Raw genomic sequence first — 21,526 nt, 5'->3', positions numbered from 1 at the left:
AGGAACCTCCCCACAGATGATTGCTGTGAAAGAGGCAGCATTGGATGTAACAAGTGGAAGTTGCGTGAAGCCTCCCTGTTATTTAGTTGCTGAGACGATCGGTTACCCCTGTATCAGGGAAGAGTCCGAGCTCTGTCCCAAGGAAACCAAGCTGGTAAAACCCAATTTCCTGCATTGCCTGAAATTGCCGCCACTTTGTGTAATATTTTAAGTGACCTTGCCTCTCTGCTAAGAACAGTTTTTTGTATTTCCTTTTGGTCGTTTTGCAAACATTACCGGCCTACTAAAAGAAACCTGCATCAAACCTGGGTTTCTTGTCATCATACTGCCAGTAACAATGCAAGGTCAAATACATTAGAAAAATGGACAAAAGTAGATGGTCCAGCGTAGTCAAGTTTAAAACAGAGTGTAGTTCCAAAGTGCCTACGCGTTTCAGACGTATACCAGGTCCTTCCTAAAAGCTATCCAGCACAGTGGAGCTGTCCAGCAAAAGTGGTGCTGAAACAGAGAGTCGGTGATAGAACATCACTGCTCTAATAGTAAGTTGTGTACTTACAGCATTGTTTGTTAGATAGTTATCAATGATAGGATGAGGATAACAATGATCCAATTTTACCCTTGAGTAGTGGATAGAGTATTAATGCTTATTTTTGTTTATTAGGCTGTCGGATATGAACCTCTGCAATACCCAAATCGAGATATTAAAACATAAATAGACGCTAAAAAATACATCATTTAAACAGTTTAATACAATACATGAATACATGAACTGGAAGAAAGGGAATTATATACTGGTCTTTAAGTGTAATTGGTGTTGAAAAAAATCTTTGTATAATAAACCGCCATTTGATTAATAAGGAATGTGATGGTGGAGGGACCCGTTGGTACGGACAGTTAGGTGTCATCTGTAAAGGCCGTGAACATTGACAGGTATTATTAATTATTAGACTATATTAAATTCTGCCGATAATTTCATAGATTCTTTTACTAATAATTGAACAATAATTCTGGTCCTGAGAGGGTTAATCTAGGACTGAATAGCTATTAAAAATTATATTAAAAATAAAAGGGGAGTCCTGACTACAAAACAGAGGGTAAAGAACAGAGATGTTCCTCACCTCTGTACCTGAGATATGGTTGTGTTATACTAGATATTGTCTATAGAAGATATACATGTTAAAAACAAATATATTCTGATGTACCAGGAAGATACTATCACACCTCTGCGGGTCTAGAACTCATATCTAGCCTGAGTGTTATCAGTAATTAATATAAATATTAATTACCTGTCTTGTGATTCCTTTCTTTCTGCTGACAGGATTATATGTCATGTTCCTTCTTCTCACTGGGATCAGTCATCTGTAAAGAATCAAAGGTGTGATAATATGTTCCTGATACATGTTATAGACACTTATATGTATAACACACTAGGGCCATAATTATTTATCTCAGGTATAATGTACAAATAGAAAATAAAGAAAAAGACGACACTTAAGGACCTGTTCACATCACCGCTGCCCTTCCGTTGAGGGATTCCGTCGGAGGTTTCCGTCGGGTTAACCCCTCAAAAATGAAACAAAATAACATGTCCCCCCTTGCCTGTGCTGTATGGCAAAACCCTGTTTTATGGTCAAAAGTAGCATAACAAGTGTATTCTATTGTAAGGCCCCTTGGGTGCCTGGAATTATGGAGCTTATGGGTATATTGTTTATATAGTTTAAATTAATGGTTATTATCAATGTAATCTTAAATGGTTAACACAGTTATTTTTTCTGAGTCGTTATAAAGGGTTACCAGTGCCTAGTAGGCAACAGTTCACAAAAAAGATTCAGGATTGTTACCACACAGGGTCCTCAGTGGTGGAGTGGATGCAACGGCGTGGAAATCCACTTTTTAAGGGATGGCTGGAGTCTGTCAGCTGGTGTCCATTTTCCCAAAGCAAAGGAGCTGAAGAGCCCTTTCCAAAAGCTTATGGACTGTTATTGTTGTCCCATGCTTTTTAGAGGGATGAGTTATCCTCTAAAAATAGTTCCTCCACCCCCCCTTCCCTGCATGTGGCATGGCCAGAAGTTCCCAGCTTGCAGTAAAGTGGTCCGGGGATGTGGGACAGCGCTGGTGTAGTGGAAGGAGGAGTCAGTCCTTACATTGCACCCTCATCTAACAGGTCCATGAGGCAGGGTTCTGCTCTGCCCATGAGGAAGCAGTAGGGGCATGGATGGCTCGAGGTGTGGTGGGAGTATCAGAGATAATATTTTCTGTTTTATTGAATAACTAACTACAATTGTTTTGTTTTTGATTTCACACATAAATTATGTCATTGTAAAGATCAAATGTATTTGTCAGGAAAAAGTCATTTTTGTTTCAGGCTGTTGTATATTACAGGGGGTTAAACTAGTGTTATATTGAGATGTAGTTTTGAACTCTGCTACATTACTTTCGCAGAGTCCACAAAGGGGGGAATGGTGAAGGTTCTGATCAGGTACAATTTTGGTTTGTTTTGAGTTAATTAATTTGGTTTCAGGAGATCTAAAAATGTGTAAGAGACCCCAATGAGTAATCCAGATTAAATGTGTATGAGAGTAACCTAAATTTTGAGGTATTTCTGAGTAGATGGTTCCAGATCTTTCCAGAACAGTAAATATGGCACTGGGTAAGCTGTGCTGTAGTCTCCACCCAATATGAGGTATTGTGTAAGAGACCATCCCCCTCCAGAAAAGTTACACAGGAGGCAGAGGTGACGTCACTCACACGAGTCTTTATGGATTTAGATGAGGGAGAAGGCAGAACAAAAATTGTCTGGACATTGTTAATTTGATGTAAAGTTTTTAGGAATGTTTTATTTTTATTTGTTTTTGTATTAATCAAGTATTTGCAGAACCTGATAAAAGTGAGATTCTCAAAGTATTCTGGATTATCAGATGAGTGTGGAGAAGTGTATAACATTTGGTTTTATTTTAGAGGATGAAGACGCCACCCCTTTGAGATGTTCTATCTATATGTGACATGGGTTTTTAATGTAAATTTGTAATAAAGAGATATTTTATTATACAATATGTACAAGACAGGATACGAGGCACCAGGTAAATCATCCAGAAACCACTCTCACCTTCTTGTTCATCTCAAGGAGCGGAGCTGGAGGTGCTCGCTGAGGCTTGTAACCTGGCAAAAGGTAAGATGGCCGACATATACACTGACTCTAGGTACGCTTTTGGCATCACCCACAATTATGGGCCCATTGGTAGTAGGAACTTTATTGGATCATCGGGTAAGCCATATGAGAGAGCGAGAGAGGACAGAACTGACAACAAGGATATGTGCAGCCAGGTATCAGTAAATTGGCTTGTCCCTGGATACAATAATGCCACCACTAGGTTTGTAGCAGCCGGCATGATGTGCGCACGGCATGACATAGGTAAAACAGCAAAGGTACCTGTGAAAAGTGCAGCCCGGCCAGATTACCCGTCCCAGCGACTGCAGAACATACAACTACCCGAGGTAGAAGTGTATGACAATGTGCTCGTGTGTGTAGATCTGTTCTCAGGGGGGCCTGAAGCCCGGCCGGTATCTTCCCCAATGCAGACGTTGTGTGTAAGTGACAAGGGAACAGTGTTATCCCAAGTATTGACCTGATGTTTGTACAATGATAAGATGTTAGCAGTTCTCTAAACGTTGTCCCAAAGTTAGTTTGTTTAATAACTGTATTTAAGAAGTGTTGTTGGAATATTAAATTCTGAAGTTAAGTTTTATGTAAAGTTCTAGACCAGCCTTAGCATTGGACTATTAGAGTCATGCGTCAGATAAAAGGTACAGAAGCGGAATATTCCCATTAGAAAACATTTTTATTTGTTTATTTTTATTTTTGTTGTGAAAGAAAATTTTAGAGCAGAGAATTCTGTGCAGTGTATATGTGTAAGTATAGATATGTATATAAAGAAGAAGAATCAGTTTGTAGGTATCAGTTTTAGTTACTGACCAGTGTGAACGTTTAACATAAATCTGTCATTATTAATGTTCAAGTTAATTATCTGATTAAGATCAATTACTGATTAGGCTATGAAAAGCTTGTTCTCCACAGGAAGAGTCCAACTGGGAGCGGAAGGCGTGAGAACCAGATTCTGACAGAATGTGGACGGATAAAGGAAGGTAAACCGGTAACACCCAAGGCACTCTTAATGGCACTTGCATTGATGGTGTATGACCTCACATATGCCCCAATACTGCAAGGATCGATTTGGTAAGATCTAATTGGTATGTCCCAGGTTTTACAGCTGTCGCTGCTAAATTCTGTTAGAGCTGTTTGATTTGCCTACAGAACAGTCCTGGCAGACCGGTGCCAACCTTATCATACCCGCCTCCCATGAAGAGAACCGACCTTGAGAGGCCTTCCCAGGTAGAACGAACCAGATCAGAGTAAGAAAAATTGGTTTGAGACACTTGCCAAATAAACATGTGGGATCTGTGTATGTTTCTGTGAGGTGGAGATGTTCTAGGCAATCAGCTGAGATCAAGGTACAAATCCTGCTGAAAGAGTATCACCAAGTGCAAATGAAGTACCCAATAATTACACATCTTCTAGGTGCACTGTCCATTGTAACAGAGAAGTAATTTCCTTTTATATGTATATATATATATATATATATATATATATATATATATATATATATATATATATATAAAGGTGTTTGATGTTATTTAAGGGCCTGACATTATTGTATGTACATAGAACAACGTTTATAGTGTATGCGGATGATGTTATCACCAGATTAGTATTTATTTTAACAATTGACAAAGAGTTGGGGGTCCCCAGCAAGTGGCAGTAAATATGAACTAAAAGACTTTTAACACGATGAACTCCATCACTGAGATGCGGCAGGCGCAGCCTGAGCCACTACAACGCGTTTATCATGAACTGACGGCAGTGTCACAATTCTAAGCGGCCGCCCAGACAAGTAACTTGCCAGAGGAAGAGTACAGATGCGGAGGGTTTGATAGTCACAATACAACTCCACTAATCCGCCTACGTGGGATCTCACCCCAGGCTCACAGCATGAGGTGCTATGTACAGCCTGATGACGTAAACTAAAGGAGACGGTGTCGGACAGATGAGAAGGACCAAACCGAGTCTTGATGACATCAGCAAAGATTAAAGTAAAGACCAAAGACCTGAGTGAATCCGTCAGCAGGATCAAGTGTTTTGATAAGTAAGTGGCTAGGAGGGGGTAATAATAACTCCCCCACTGGACACCAACGTAGTCTGACTCCACAATTGTGTGGGTTACCCTGAGAGTGACAGTCAGTGAAGAGCAGAAGACAGGAGAAGAAGAAGACGATGGTGTACAGGACTGGCAATGAACTGATGGGACCCGAAACCTGAGGGTGATAGCATTATGATTATTAGTTGGGGCCCTATTGTTTATAATGTATGAGGTTTATAATTATAATGTGTGTAAATATGCCACGGTGCTGCAAATTAAAATCTGAGGAGTTTTATGTGGAGGTGTGAGGTGAAGGTCACTGTGCTGCCCATGACCTGTTATATCTGCAGGGGTAAAAGTCCCATTAGGACAGTAAGTGAAAGTGCGACAGTTGTTACCATTAATAAAATATAGACCGGATTAATTATATATATATATATTACAACCAGCAGCGGTTTGTAGATTATATCAAGACAACCATCCTGTATCCAGAGGAGAATAGGGAAAGTTAGGACCACTCCGACACCTTGGAAGTCCAGGTACAAAGGGGGGTTACACATCAGGAGTAGCTCGTCTCAAGCTGGTGAAGAAATCCAAAACCCCTACCCGCCTGGTTCGAGTGGTCAGTGGTAGGTTGCTAGGCAAGACTCAGGGATAGAGTAATAATATTTTTAGGGGGGACTGTCAGGGATCAATACTATGTATATTGTTTGAAAAATATTATCCTCACACATATGTATATACATTTCAGTTCTTTGTATAATATACTGATATATATAACAAGTTCTTTGTTCATGTCGGACACACCTATGGAAGACACCGCCCCCTGGAATGAAAGAGTGAGTCTGAGAAAATGGTGGGGGCTTGGGCACTCCCACATCTCTGGGGAGGAGGCATGTGTCTCTTTCTGTGTTTCTTTGTTCTGAATAAAAAGTTTTCAGTCTTCCTCCTGACAGAGAGGGAAGCTGTACCAAACATCTGTGTGGTGTACTTCTCTCCAGGCATGCCTTCAGCTTTCAGTTTACCGAGGTGGTTATTCGGTATGAAATACGGACCTGACAGGAGGAGCAGTCCTGTGATTATAATGTGCAGGCAGATTATGGAGGGCAGTCGGTAGCATCAGTGGTGAGACAGGTGTAGACTCCAAAGGGAGTTTATTGCCCCCTCCTTGCTGCTGGTGGGAAAGACCGTTGTCATAGGATATGGACGAAGACTGCCTCCTATTGCATCATTGGGATCTGCAGCTGACCACGGTCAAGAGACTGGTCATCCAGCTGCTGGAACAATCTTGGAGGCACCTTGGGTGATGCCGGGATTCCTGTGAGTGGTGAGTCACCTTCATGTTTGGCTGCATAGTCAAGCACAAATGTGTTGACGGATGAGGATTTGTTCTCTGTTTTAAAGGACAACTTGGGCTTGTTTGGGTGGCAAAGGGTGGAGTATAAGCTCTGCCAGTAAAGCCAGTAGGTTAATACCCCACCTGACTAGATGGTTTGTACAGATTAACCTTTTGTGGCTTATTATTCTGTGGTGTGGCTCCTCTGGGAATTTACCTGTCCACCAATATAGGGGACAAGATCCACAGACGAGAATTTGTGATATTTGGTTTCAGTGTATCACGTAATGGTGGACAAAGAGCGTATTGTGGACAAGAAGCTTAGTTTTGAGAGAGGGTCTGAGAAAAATTTCAAAGTGGTAAAGACCTGTACGATGTAACCTGTCATTTAAACGAGATTACGCTTGCCTTGCTGTAAATATTACAGAGACGCTACATAAGTGTCAGGATTGTGAATAGACATGACGTCCTGGCTGGAGGTAATGTATATTCACTGTCAGGACACTTGAGTAACGTTATAGTGTGTTTATGTGGCTGCACATAGCAATATAGCTATATCGCTATGTGCTGTGTAAATGAATGGGGAGAAGTGTATGACGCTGATTGGTCACTGATTGGTCAGCGTCATACACTTCTCTCCACAACGCCCACTTGGTCAAAAAGTAAAACACGCCCAGTTGTCCATTAAGAAACTCATTAGCATGAAGCTAAAATAGGTCATAACTCCGTCAAAAATGATCGTTTTTCTAAACAAAAAACACTGCTGTAATCTACATTACAGTGCCGATCATATTATGTAGAAGATAGGCCACTTATAATGTGGTGACAGAGCCTCTTTAAAGGTTCACGGTTTTGGCTCATTTTTTTTGTAAGCGCTTCCCTGAAAAGGCCGCTGTACTCTTTGCATGCTCAGATAATGTAGAATATTTAGTGCACACAAGCTGCATGGAGGTGCAGCTTGGTGGTGCTATGATGAGAAATGTAGGCGTCGTTTGTCATTATGTCCGGAGATTGGCTGGGCATCCAAGGCAATCAGTGTTTGGAATCAGCTCATCCTGTATCAGCGACATCCTTAATCCTCTCTAGAAGTAGTCGTTTCTTCTGGATCGTATCCTGGGGCAGCGGCTAGAGCGCCCAAACAGGAGTCTCCACGCAGATGATTGCTGTGATAGAGACAGCATTGAATATAACAGGTGGAAGTTGACTGAGGCCTCCATACGATTGAGTTTCTGAGGCAGTGGGTGGAAGTTGCCTGGGCCTCCCCATTAAAGCGATAAGGGATGTTGAAGGGTAAGAAAGAGGAAAAGCCCTGATTTGAAGTGGATGTTAGTACTGTATCAGTGAGGAGCCCAAGCTCCGTCCAAAGATAGGCAAGCTGGTTGTAATGACGGAATAGGAAGACGTACAAGTGAGCCCTAATCTACCCGCAACCCAGTCCCTGCCTACTTGCATAGCCCCTCCCAGGCCACGGCGTACAACTGGGCGATGGTCCCGACACTCAATATGTGCATGACAGACAACACAAGACAGGGTACACAGAATAGAGGGAAGTGGGACAGTTGCCAACGGCAACACCGTGAGCAACAGAGTAGTGAACGAGCCGAGTAAAACCAGGAGAGTATGTGGTAACAAAAGCAGAGCAGAAGTATAGTCAGTCAATCAAGCCAGGGTCGATATGAAGCAGGTCAATTGCAAGTAGCAGGAACAGCAGAGCCAGGAACCAGAGAGAATCACAGGCACAGGACAAGCAGCAAATGCAGGTATACAAAGACCAAGGGCGGGAGCTAGCTCCATCTGGCCAGGCTGTGATAGGTTCTCCCACTCCTCAGCCTCCCAGCCTGAGTGGTAGCAGAACGAGTCATTCTAGCAGAGCTAGGCACAAATGCAGACTAATTAACCACGGGCGTCGACACAGAAGCTGTGTCAGGCAAATCCTTTACACTGGTGAGCCACCAATGCCTGCATTGCCTGAAATTGTCACCATTTTGAATAACATTTTTAAATTGACTGTGCCTCTCTGCTGAGATTAGTTTATTGTTTTCCCTGTTGGAAGTTTTGCCAAGATTCTAGCCTACTAAAAGGATTTGCATCAAACCTGATATTCTTGTCATCATTTCATGACTAACCCTGCGAGCACTTAACTGATACCCGGTCCTAAACTTTTTGGCATAGTTGGGAGGATAGTCGCAGCCCAGGAAAGATGGCATGTCGTATGGAGTGCCCAAGGAGTGAGCAAAGGGCACGGCAGGAAGGTTTACATGATGTATTTCACAGAGAGTATAGTCGGAGCTCTATTGGAGGGTAAGCTAGTGCCGGAGTTGCAGTCATGAGTACGCTCTTGCCAAGTGCACCTTTCCCTCAAGAAAGATGACTAGATCCAGTAAGAGGTTGTGGAGCCAGGAAAGGCTGCATTTCAGTAGCTGTAATGCGCCACAAGGAAGCGTTCAAGAGGCGGGTAGAGAGGAGTCTCCCAGCAAGAGAAAGACAAGAGGCTGTGCATGAGACTGAGACAAAGAAGGGAGTCCTGGGACCTTGAGTATGAGACTGCAATTGTTAAGTATGTGCCTCGCCTGTGAGAGACTGTAACCACTAAGCTTTGAACCTGAGGCCCAAGTAATTTTGAAGAGGGCCTGAACTGAGTCTAACAGGGCCTTCAGAGATTGTCGGAAGAAGGCCCAATTTGTGTGAAAGGAATCTGTGTTTTTGTTTCAGTTATTTTAGTTGCTTATTTTTCCTGGTGCCGGGAATGGCACCGAATAAGGCAAGGGGGCAATGAAAGGTATGGAAGGGAGTCTCCCCTATTCACGAGAAGAGTCATATGGAGTAATGTAGAGATAGATTTTGCTGTCTCTTTCAATTCTTTTGTGTTATGCATGTTTAACACTGTATTTCCTTTATAGGTCCAGGACTAGAGGAGATGAGCGGTCACTATATGCATATATACTTCCATTGCGATGCTGCCACCTAGTGGCCAGGAAGCATTTTTATGTGTTGTTTTAGTCACAGGACTACATGTTCTGAGCTGTGCAGATGCTCACGTCAGCAAAGCTCGCTGCTATGTAACACTGTTCAGACAATGGTGGCTGACCCTGTTTATTGCAGGCACCGGGAATACCGGCTCGGGCACTGTCTTTAACATTTACTTTAGTGTGTAAAAACAGTGTAGTATGGGCAAGTAATCAGTGTCGGAACATTGAATAACTCACAAAAGGCTGTTTTTAAATTTGATAAAAGGCGACTGTTCCCACCTAATGGGTTCAGGTGCAAGGGCTGCGACCCATAAATCAGCAACTATTGTGCCAACAGGGCTGAGTAGGCCCTGAAGCCAGAGAAGGGCCCATTGCTGTGGCGGTGGAGTGCAGGAACCTCCCCACAGATGATTGCTGTGAAAGAGGCAGCATTGGATGTAACAAGTGGAAGTTGCGTGAAGCCTCCCTGTTATTTAGTTGCTGAGACGATGGGTTACCCCTGTATCAGGGAAGAGTCCGAGCTCTGTCCCAAGGAAAGAACAGTTTTTTGTATTTCCTTTTGGTCGTTTTGCAAACATTACCGGCTTACTAAAAGCAACCTGCATCAAACCTGGGTTTCTTGTCATCATACTGCCAGTAACAATGCAAGGTCAAATACATTAGAAAAATGGACAAAAGTAGATGGTCCAGCGCAGTCAAGTTTAAAACAGAGCGTAGTTCCAAAGTGCCTACGCGTTTCAGACGTATACCACATCCTTCCTAAAAGCTATCCAGCACAGTGGAGCTGTCCAGCAAAAGTGGTGCTGAAACAGAGAGCCGGTGATAGAACATCACTGCTCTAATAGTAAGTTGTTTACTTACAGCATTGTTTGATAGATAGTTATCAAAGATAGGATGAGGGATAACAATGATCCAATTTTATCCTTGAGTAGTGGATAGAGTATTAATGCTTATTTTTGTTCATTAGGCTCTCGGATATGAACCTCTGCAATACTCAAATCGAGATATTAAAACATAAATAGACACTAAAAAATACATCATTTAAACAGTTAAAGGCAATACATGAACTAGAAAAAAGGGAATTATATACTGGTCTTTAAGGGTAATTGGTGTTGAAAAAAATCTTTGTATACTAAACCGCCATTTGATTAATAAGGAATGTGATGGGCGAGGGACCCCTTGGTACGGACTTTAGGTGTCATCTGTAAAGGCCGTGAACATTGACAGGTAATATTAATTATTAGACCATATTCAATTCTGCCGATAATTTCATAGATTCTTTTACTAATAATTGAACATTAATTCTGGTCCTGAAAGGGTTAATCTAAGACTGAATAGCTATTAAAAATTATATTAAAAATAAAAGGGGAGTCCTGACTACAAAACAGATGGTAAAGAACAGAGATGTTCCTCACCTCTGTACCTCAGATATGGTTGTGTTATACTAGATATTGTCTATAGAAGATATACATGTTAAAAACACATATATTCTGATGTATCAGGAAGATACTATCACACCTCGGCGGGTCTAGAACTCATATCTAGCCTGAGTGTTATCAGTAATTAATATAAATATTAATTACCTGTCTTGTGATTCCTTTCTTGCTGCTGACAGGATTATATGTCACGTTCCTTCTTCTCACTGGGATCAGTCATCTGTAAAGAATCAAAGGTGTGATAATATGTTCCTGATACATGTTATAGACACTTATATGTATAACACACTAGGGCCATAATTATTTATCTCAGGTATAATGTACAAATAGAAAATAATAAAAGCCCCTCCTCCTCCGCTTTTATTCATTCTCAATATTTTCAATGTTTTTTTTGAACGGAAGCAAAAGTGCAGACTGCAGAACTTTTGTTTCCGTTCAAAAAAACAGAAACCTATTGAACGGGGACAAACGGAAAGCAACTGATACAAAAGAATTACCATTGAAATCATTGGTAATTCTAATGGAGGCGTTGCATTCCGTTTAATGTATCGATCTTCTCTTACTCTGACGGAAGAGAGGTAAACTCATAGTAACGCCATTGTGAAAAAAGCCTTAGCCGTGGAGCGTTTTTTAAAATTCATATATATACACGAATTGTACTGGGTGGATTGCTGAGATAGACTAGATGTTCTAACCTTATCTGGCTTCATGTATCATAAATGCCTAGAAGTACAAGGGCTGTTGTTGCCCAAAGTAGCCATTCCGTATCCACATTTTGCTTTTTCCGATTTAGAAAATTAAAGTTGAACTTTGGTTGCTTGGGCCGCATAGAATCTTGTCCCTTTTTCCCATGTCCTGCAAGCTTATTGTCTGTTCTTCCTCTGATGACAACTGCCTAACTATACTAGAGGCTGGTAGACAAAGCACCAATTTCTAACCAATTATGATTTCACACCTGTATGACATCATAAGAAACAATTAGCAAAGGAAGCTGGGACTGATCTGTGTTATGATTACATAAAGCATGTTGGTACATGAACTACAAGTTAATATTGTAACCCCCTAGATTGTGATTTACAATAGAATAAAATGTTTTACTTGAAGCAGAACTCCCTGAAAAATGTCTCCCAATGGTGAATTTGCTCTCCTGTGAGCCGGCATTTCAGCGTTATTAGAGGAATGTTGGGCCTTAAAACAATAAATCTAAATCCTGTTTTTATTTTTCTGGCAATGGTCAGAAAAAAAGATATCTGATTGGTGGCTATGGGGCCCAGGGTTCCTATGATAACACTGTATTGCCAGAGCAACAGGTAGTGTTGTCACAGGTACACAGGCAAAGGATCACATCTCAGGTGAGACTAGTAACCTAGGTCACTCATAACAGCGAAAGAAATATATATATATATATATATATATATATATATATATATACATTTAACATAAAAAAATGTATATATATTACACAGCCTTTTCCTATGGAACTATAGAGTCAGCCATGGAGTGTTATTTAAAATTCACATACTGTATACGCACGCATTGTACTAGGTGGATTGCTGAAATAGACTACATGTTCTAACCTAACCTGGCTTCATGTATCATAGATGTTTAGAAGAACAAGGGTTGTTGCCCAAAGTAGCCAATCAGTATCCACATTTTGCTTTTTCCAGTTTAGGAAATGAAAGCTGAACTTTGGTTGCCTTGGGCAACATAGAATTAGTATAATAATAATAATAATAATAATAATAATAATAATAATAATTCCCTGTTCTGTCTCTTATTCCACATCTTCATGCTTCACCACAAAGGCCTCAACTGTATGAGACACAGAGCATCCAGTTCTAAGCAATTATGACATCATAAGAGAGGATGATGAAAGGATGCTGGGTAGGACACTATGTGATTACAAACAGTATATTATATTAGTACAGTATGATCATGTGGAATGATCTGCCTGTACCATAATGCTTTGATACATTTTGTCCCTTATTGTGCAAATTACAAATGAAGAATTATAGTTTTGAAGGAATTGTATGTGTGGGGCAGTTTGCTATAATCTACACTTTTAAAGAGGCTCTGTCACCAGATTTTACAACCCCTATCTGCTATTGCAGCAGATCGGCGCTGCAATGTAGATAACAGTAACGTTTTTATTTTTAAAAAACGAGCATTTTTGGCCAAGTTATGACCATTTTCGTATTTATGCAAATGAGGCTTGCAAAAGTACAACTGGGCGTGTTGAAAAGTAAAAGTACAACTGGGCGTGTATTATGTGCGTACATCGGGGCGTGTTTACTACTTTTACTAGCTGGGCGTTGTGTATAGAAGTATCATCCACTTCTCTTCACAACGCCCAGCTTCTGGCAGTGCAGACACAGCCGTGTTCTCCAGAGATCACGCTGTGATGTCACTCACAGGTCCTGCATCGTGTCAGACGAGCGAGGACACCGGCACCAGAGGCTACAGATGATTCTGCTGCAGCATCAGCGTTTGCAGGTAAGTCGATGTAGCTACTTACCTGCAAATGCTGATGCTGCTGCAGAATCAACTGTAGCCTCTGGTGCCGACACGATGCAGGACCTGTGAGTGACGTCACAGATCTGCACTGCCAGAAGCTGGGCGTTGTGAAGAGAAGTGGATGATACTTCTATACACAACGCCCAGCTAGTAAAAGTAGTAAACACGCCCCGATGTACGCACATAATACACGCCCAGTTGTACTTTTACTTTTCAACACGCCCAGTTGTACTTTTGCAAGCCTCATTTGCATAAATACGAAAATGGTCATAACTTGGCCAAAAATGCTCGTTTTTTAAAAATAAAAACGTTACTGTAATCTACATTGCAGCGCCGATCTGCTGCAATAGCAGATAGGGGTTGCAAAATCTGGTGACAGAGCCTCTTTAAGTAAAATGCAGAAATTCATCATGTACTACTTTCATACGTTGGTCCTACCCTAGTCATGCTCTTGAACTAGCCACCTAGGTATATACACACACACATGCACCTGCCCACACTGCCAAACGTACCAATACCTGGTGTAATAACCACAGTATCACTGTGCTTGATTGGCCAGCAAACTCGCCTGACCTAAACCCCATAGAGAATCTATTAGGTATTGTCAAGCGGAACATGAGACACCAGACCCCACAATACAGACGAGCTGAAGGCCGCTATCACAGCAACCTGGGCTTCCATAACACCTCAGCAGTGCCACAGGCTGATCACCTCCATGCCACGCCGCATTGATAACACCTCAGCAGTGCCACAGGCTGATCGCCCCCATGCCACACCGCATTGATGCAGCAATTCATGCAAAAGGAGCCCGACCAAGTATTGAGGGCATATACTGTACATACTTTTCATAGGCCAATATTTCGGTATTAAAAATCATTCTTAAAATTTGGCTTATATAATATTATAATTTTCTGAGACACGAAATTTTGGGTTTTCAGTAACTTGTTAGCCATAAGATAATCATCAACATTAAAAGAAAAAAATGCTGGATAAAGATCCCTCTCTGTGTAATGAATCTATATAATATATGAGTTTCACTTTTTGAATTGAATTACTGAAATAAATTAACTTTTTGATGATATTCTAATTCACTGAGGAGGACTAGTATATATATATATATATATAGCAATAAATCAATCCAAGTATGAGGGAGCACTCTTTGGTTGCTAATTCTTAAGGCACTTGTCGTGTGTCTGGTGAGGATTTGCACCCTATACTATACAGGATAGTGCGGCTGTTCTACCTATTTTTGTATTTATAAAATTATATATTATTCACAGAGTAAGAAAACAAAGGGAATTTAAAACCTCCTTTTCACAGGGAGAACAATGCAATTTTTCAGTGAAATATACATTAAAAAAATGCGTTCTACAGTGCATATATAACATTGTCAAATAGTACTAAATACTACTATACAATAGTACTAAAATGACCAAATGATAAAATACTGCAATAATAGTGCTACACAACGCATTCATAATGATGCTGTATGGTTTCAAATAAAAATGCTATAAAGCACTCAAGTAACAGTGCCGAAATAGCGGTGAGATATGTGCCAAAATAATAGTCTCATACAGTGCCAACATAATGGTACTATACAGTGGTCAGTTAACAGTGCTATACACTGCCACGCACTGCCCAGATAACAGTGTTCATATAATAGTATCAGCAATAAAACTACCCTTAGTGTGCACATATAAAAATGGCAGTCATAGTGCACATCGCAAATGACTTCCCGTTGTTATTTGCTCTTAGCTGGAAGACCATATTTAACTGTCAAAAGCCAATTACTATTTCATTGTTTCTAATTAACAGATTAATATATTATAATGCTAGAACCCTACCGATCTAGCATTTTTTACCTATCCAGTGAATTGGTGAAAAATGCTGGAGGCTGGAATATCCCTTTAAAGGGGTTGTCCAGGATTAGGAAAGAATGGCTACTTTTTCCAAAAACAGCACAGGTTGTATGTGGTATTGCAGTTTGGCCCCATTTACTTCAATGGAGCTGAGCTGCGATACCAGACACTACCCAAGGATAGGTGTGGCGCTGTTTAGGAATAAAGCAGTTATGGGTTCTTTTTATCCTGGACTATTACTTTAAGCCTTTCAGTACACAGCCATTATTTGAATTTTTGTTTTCATTTTTTGCATCGATAAAGCCATATGAGGGCTTGTTTTTTAGTGGGACGAGTTGTTGTTTTTCACTACACCATTTATTGTACCATATAATGTATTGGGAAACAGGAAAAAAAATATTTGTGGGGTGGAATAGGAAAAAAACTGTGATTCCTCAAACTTTTGAGGGGTTTCACTTTTACGGCTTTCACCGTATGGTAAAAATGGCATGTTAACTTTACGATTACAGCGATACCAAATTTATATATTTTTTTTCATGTTTTACAAGGAAAAAACTAATTGTTAAAAATAAAATGTGTGTTATGTCACCACATTCTGAGAGCCATAACTTTTTACATTTTTCTGTGAATTGAGCGGTATGAGCGCTTATTTTTTGTGGGGCAAGCTGTTGTTTCTATTGGTACCATTTTGGGCTACATAAGACGTTTTGATCACTTTTTATTTCTTTTTTTGTGGGATTTGATGTGACCAAAAACAGCGATTCTGGCGGTTTAATTTTTTATGGCATTCACCGTGCGGGTTAAATAATGGTATATTGTAATACTTCAGACTTTTAAGGCTGCGGCGATACCAGTTTTGTTTATTTCTTACATTATTTTATAGGACAAAATGGGTAAAGGTTTTTTTTTTGTAAATGTAAAGTTGTATTTTTTGACACTACTAAACATTTGTGAAATTTTTTTTTTTTACATATTTCATTAGTCCCCCTAGGGGACTTGATCTACTGATCGCTGGTACAATAACCAGCAATACTAATGTTTTGCATTTTGTTTTGTCATTTTTACAGTCTCCTGTTAGGCAGGGCTTAAGAGACAGTGGCGGATCCTCTTATTGGCGGTTCAGGCACCCGCCCAGGGCCCAAAGCTTCCAAGGGGGCCCATGGCCATCCGAACCGCACATAACTTAAAAAAACTATGCAGGGCTGCTGTCGGCCCCATTCTCGCGGTCGTCGGTCCCACCTGGTGATGAAGAGATTGGGCGGGATGTGCACGGGGTGTCAATTGCAGGGGCAAGCTAGGCCGGGAAAAGGGGGCATGTGGCCTTAAGGGTGCGCGACTGCACAGTGGGCATCACTCACCCACTGTGTAAGGTTCGGCACAGCACATCAGCTGTAGAGAGCAGACTGTCAGAGATAGTGATAGGCAGGTGCTGGAGTCAATCTCCCTGACAGTCTGCTCCTCTGTGCTGCTGTGCACTGTCCCTGACTGCAACTAGGAGGTGTAGGACCTGTGGTGTCTATATAGTAAAGATAGTGTAAGTCTACATAGTGTGTGTATAGTGTTTATAGTGTGTATAATGTAAGATTATATAGTGTGCGCATAGTGTATATAGTGTGTGTATAGTGTAAGTCTATATAGTGTGTGGCGTGTGTGTGTATAGTGTTTATAGTGTGTATAATGTAAGTGTATATTGTGTAAGTCTATATAGTGTGTGGTGTGTGTATAGTGTGTATAGTAAAAGTCTATATAGTGTGTTTTTAGTGTATATAGTGTAAGTCTATATAGTGTGTGCTGTGTTTATAATGTAACTCTAAAAAGTGTATATAGTGTAAGTGTGTGTGTATAATGCACATAGTATGTGTGTGTATAATGCACATAGTATGTGTGTGTATAATGTATTGTGTTTGTATAATGTAAGCATGTGTGTATATAGTGTGTGTGGTTTGAATATATAGCGCATGGTGTGAGTGTAAATTGTATATATAGTGTGTGTGTATGTGTGTGTGTATGGTGTATATAATGTAAATCTATATAGTGTTCATAGTGTGTATACTGTAATTCTATATAGTCTGTGGTGTGTGTATGGTGCATATACATACCTCCCAACTTTGAAGTATCACAAAGCCACAGCAATTTCTTTTTTCTTTTAAGCCACACCTCTAATCCCACCCAATCCCCGCTTATACACACTCGGTTCAGCCCACACAGTATCATGCTCCCATAGTGCCTCCCACACAGTATAATGCCAAATAGCTGCCACTATACAGTATAATGCCCCATAGATGCACCCATACAGTATAAAGCCAACACAGATGCCCCCATGAAGTATAATGCCCAAACAGATGCCCACATACAGTATAATTCCCACACAGATGCCTGTACACAGTATAACTCCCAAACAAATACCCCCAGACAGCATAATGCCCCATAGAGCATAGTGCTCCCATAGCTGTCCTATACAGTATAATGCCCCCATAAAGTATAATGCCCACACAGTTTATCCCATACAGTATAATGCCCTCATAGCTGCCCCCTATAGCTTAATGCCCACATACAGTATAATTCCCCCAAAGCTGCCCCTAGTGCCAGTGCCCTTGTAGATAGTGCCACAGTGCCCATGTAAATAGTGCACCTATATAGTGCCACAGTGTCCATAGTGATAGTGTCACTCCCCCCTTGAAAATAGCGTTACTCCCCCCCTTGTAGAAAGCGCCATTGGGACTCCCTCTAGGAGCAGAATCCCCAGACAAAGCATATGCCGCGGATTCCGCTCCTAGAGGGAAGCCCTGATGTCACTGTCCATTTATGGACAGTGACGTCAGTAGCTACTCTTTGAGCGGAATCCCCGTTGCCAACTCTGGCCGGGGATTCCGCTCCAGGAAGAGCCCCTAACGTCAATGTCCATATATGGACAGTGACCTCAGGGGTTTCCTCTAGGAGCGGAACCCCCAGCCAGATCATCGGCAACGGGGATTCCCTTCATTCAATAGCCACTGACATCACTGTCCATATGTGGACAGTGACGCCAAGGGCTTCCCCGAGCACAGCGCTTAAAGTAGCGTTGTGTCTGGGGAGTCTTCGGCGAGTGGAGGAGCTCCCTCTGCTCCCCCGCTCTGAACTAATTCTGAAGTAGGGAGCTGATGATTCCCTGCTTCAGTATTGGGTTCAACTGAATCTGCATTCTGAGGACGCAGAAAGAGTTGACAGTGGGACATCCCCAAGGCTGCCCGGGACAGTGGGACACCGCCTGGAATCCGGTTAGCAGATATGCCTATAGTGTAAGTTTGTTTATAGTGTGTGCGTGTAGTGTGTGGTTTGAATAAATAGTGTGTGGTGTTAATGTGATTTGTATATAGTGTGTGATGTGCAAACACAAAAGCATACATCTCAAAAAGACCCTCATAACACAGTACAATGGGTACGGTGCCTCCGGATTAAATTGAAATAAAAGGGGAAGAATGGCCAGTAAAGAGGGAAAAAATGGCACTCGGTTAGAGGAATAAAGAATAAAAAATATTTTGATTAAATATAAATATTTCAGCTAAATTTGTAAGGTGATCCTGCATTAGAGAAAATGTCACACACGGGCAGGTAGGCACAATCCACAGCCACACATTTCATATATGTAAACACCAATACAATACATAAATGAACATCAATATTTCATAGAGTATTAAAAGGTAACTCAGATATGTACATCAGTATTATTTAGATGTTCAATTCATTAATAAATAGTATATATAGTGTGTGGTATATAGTGTGGTGTGTATAGTGTAAGTGTAGTCTATGGTGTGTGTGTGTGTGTGTGTGTGTGTGTGTGTGTACTGTGTATAGTACTAACAAATGAAAGATGGGCCAGTGCTCAGTGGACTGGGAGTCCGCTGCTGATACAATAATCCCGGCTCACTACTGCTGTAGCAGCCAAGGCAGTGCGGTTACCAAAAGTGATGTGTAGTGTAGAGGTGTGTGTATGTAGTGTTTATAGGATAAGTGTAGTTGATGCAATGTATGTAGTGTGTGTATAGTGTATGTAGTGCGTTTAGTGTATACATTGTTTTGTTTATGTATGTGTGTGTGTGTGTGTGTGTGTGTGTGTGTGTGTGTGTGTGTGTGTGTGTGTGTTTGTGTGTATACTAGCAAATACCAGATGGGCCAGTGGGCTGGGAATCCGCAGCTGACACAATTATACCTGCTCACTACCGCTGTATCAGCCACAGCAGTACCGATGCCAATAGTACCCGACACTGGCCACTATTAATTGGATTTGTGGATTTGATTTACAGAAATTATGTAAACCAATTTCAATAGATGACGGCCACCATCACTTACCTCTCTTCACACCTCTCCACCTTCGTGCGCGACCGCAGTAGGTCCTTACACATCCAGCTGCAAACACACGGTCCTTGTGCTGAACAGCATCAGGACTTAGTGCGGCAGCGTCTGTAGGTAAAGAGGAAACAGCGAGCAGCTGGAAGTAAAATATGGGGTCTGAGGTCTGAATTAAAGGGGTTGGCCCATGAAAACCATTTATCACCTATCTGCAGGATAAGCAATAAATGTATGATCCCTTTGGGGGCCTCACTGAACACGAAAACAAGGGTTCCGTGTCCACTGTTTGAATCGAACGGCGGTCAAAATAGCTCTCTGACTTCACTATAGTATACTAGTCCTTCTCAATGAATTAGAATATCATCGTCTTAAAGTTAATTTATTTCAGTAATTCAATTCAAAAAGTAAAACTCATATTATATAGATTCACTACACACAGAGTGATCTATTTACAGCATTTTTTCCTTTTAATGTTGATGATTATGGTAACAGTTAATGAAAACCCAAAATTTAGTGTCTCAGAAAATGTGAATATTCGGTATTTCAAAAATTATTTTTAATACCGAAATGTTGGCCTACTGAAAATGTATATGCACTCAATACTTGGTCGGGGCTCCTTTTGCATGAATTACTGCATCAATGCGGCGTGGCATGGAGGCGATCAGCCTGTGGCACTGCTGAGGTATTATGGAAGCCCAGGTTGCTTTGATAGCGGCCTTCAGCTCATCTTCCTCTTGGCAATACCCCATAGATTCTCTATGGGGTTTAGGCCAGGCGAGTTTCCTCTGGCCAATCAAGCACAGTGATACTGTGGTTATTAAACCAGGTATTGGTACTTTTGGCAGTCTGGGCAGGTGCCAAGTCCTGCTTGAAAAAGAAATCAGCATTGCCATAAAGCTTGTCAGCAGAGGGAAGCATGAAGTGCTGTAAAATTTCCTGGTAGATGGATGCGATGACTTTGGACTTGATATAACACAGTGGACCAACACCAGCAGATGACATGGCTCCCCAAACCATCTCTGACAGTGGAAACTCCACACTGGACTGAGAGCAACTTGGATTGAGTGCCTCTCCACACTTCCTCCAAACTCTGGGACCAGGGGAGTAACTAGGAAAGGCTGGGCCCCATAGCAAACTTTTGACTGGGGCCCCTCCTCCCCCGGGTGTCACACAACCCCCCCCCCCCCTTGTAGAGAGTGCCTTTTTTACAAACCCCCCCTATTGATAACGCCATACAGCCCTCCTCCGTAGATAACGCCATACAGCCCCCCGTAGATAACGCCATACAGCCCCCCTGTAGATAACGCCATACAGCCCCCTTTGTAGATATCTACAGAGGGGGATGTATGGCGCTATCTACAGAGGGGGCTGTATGGCGTAATCTACAGGGGGGCTGTATGGCGTAATCTACGGGGGGGGTGTATGGCGTTCCCTACAGGGGGGGTCTTTATGGCACTATCTACAGGGGGTGCTGTATGGCGTTATCTACAGGGTGGGCTGTATGGCGCTATCTACAGGGGGGCTGTATGGCACTATCTACAGGGGGGACTGTATGGCGCTATCTACAGGGGGGACTGTATGGCACTATCTACAGGGGGGATTGTATGGCGCTATCTACAGGGGGGACTGTATGGCGCTATCTACAGGGGGGACTGTATGGCGCTATCTACAGAGGGGGCTGTATGGCGTTATCTACGGGGGGACTGTATGGCGTTCCCTACAGGGGGGTGTATGGCGTTCCCTACAGGGGGGGCTGTATGGCACTATCTACAGGGGGGGCTGTATGGCGCTATCTACAGGGGGGGCTGTATGGCACTATCTACAGGGGGCTGTATGGCGCTATCTACAGAGGGGGCTGTCTGGCGTTATCTACAGGGGGGGCTGTATG

Source organism: Rhinoderma darwinii, unplaced genomic scaffold (genome assembly GCF_050947455.1).
Source record: "Rhinoderma darwinii isolate aRhiDar2 unplaced genomic scaffold, aRhiDar2.hap1 Scaffold_103, whole genome shotgun sequence".
Classification (NCBI taxonomy): domain Eukaryota; kingdom Metazoa; phylum Chordata; class Amphibia; order Anura; family Rhinodermatidae; genus Rhinoderma; species Rhinoderma darwinii.
Note: the sequence above shows the minus strand (reverse complement) of the source record.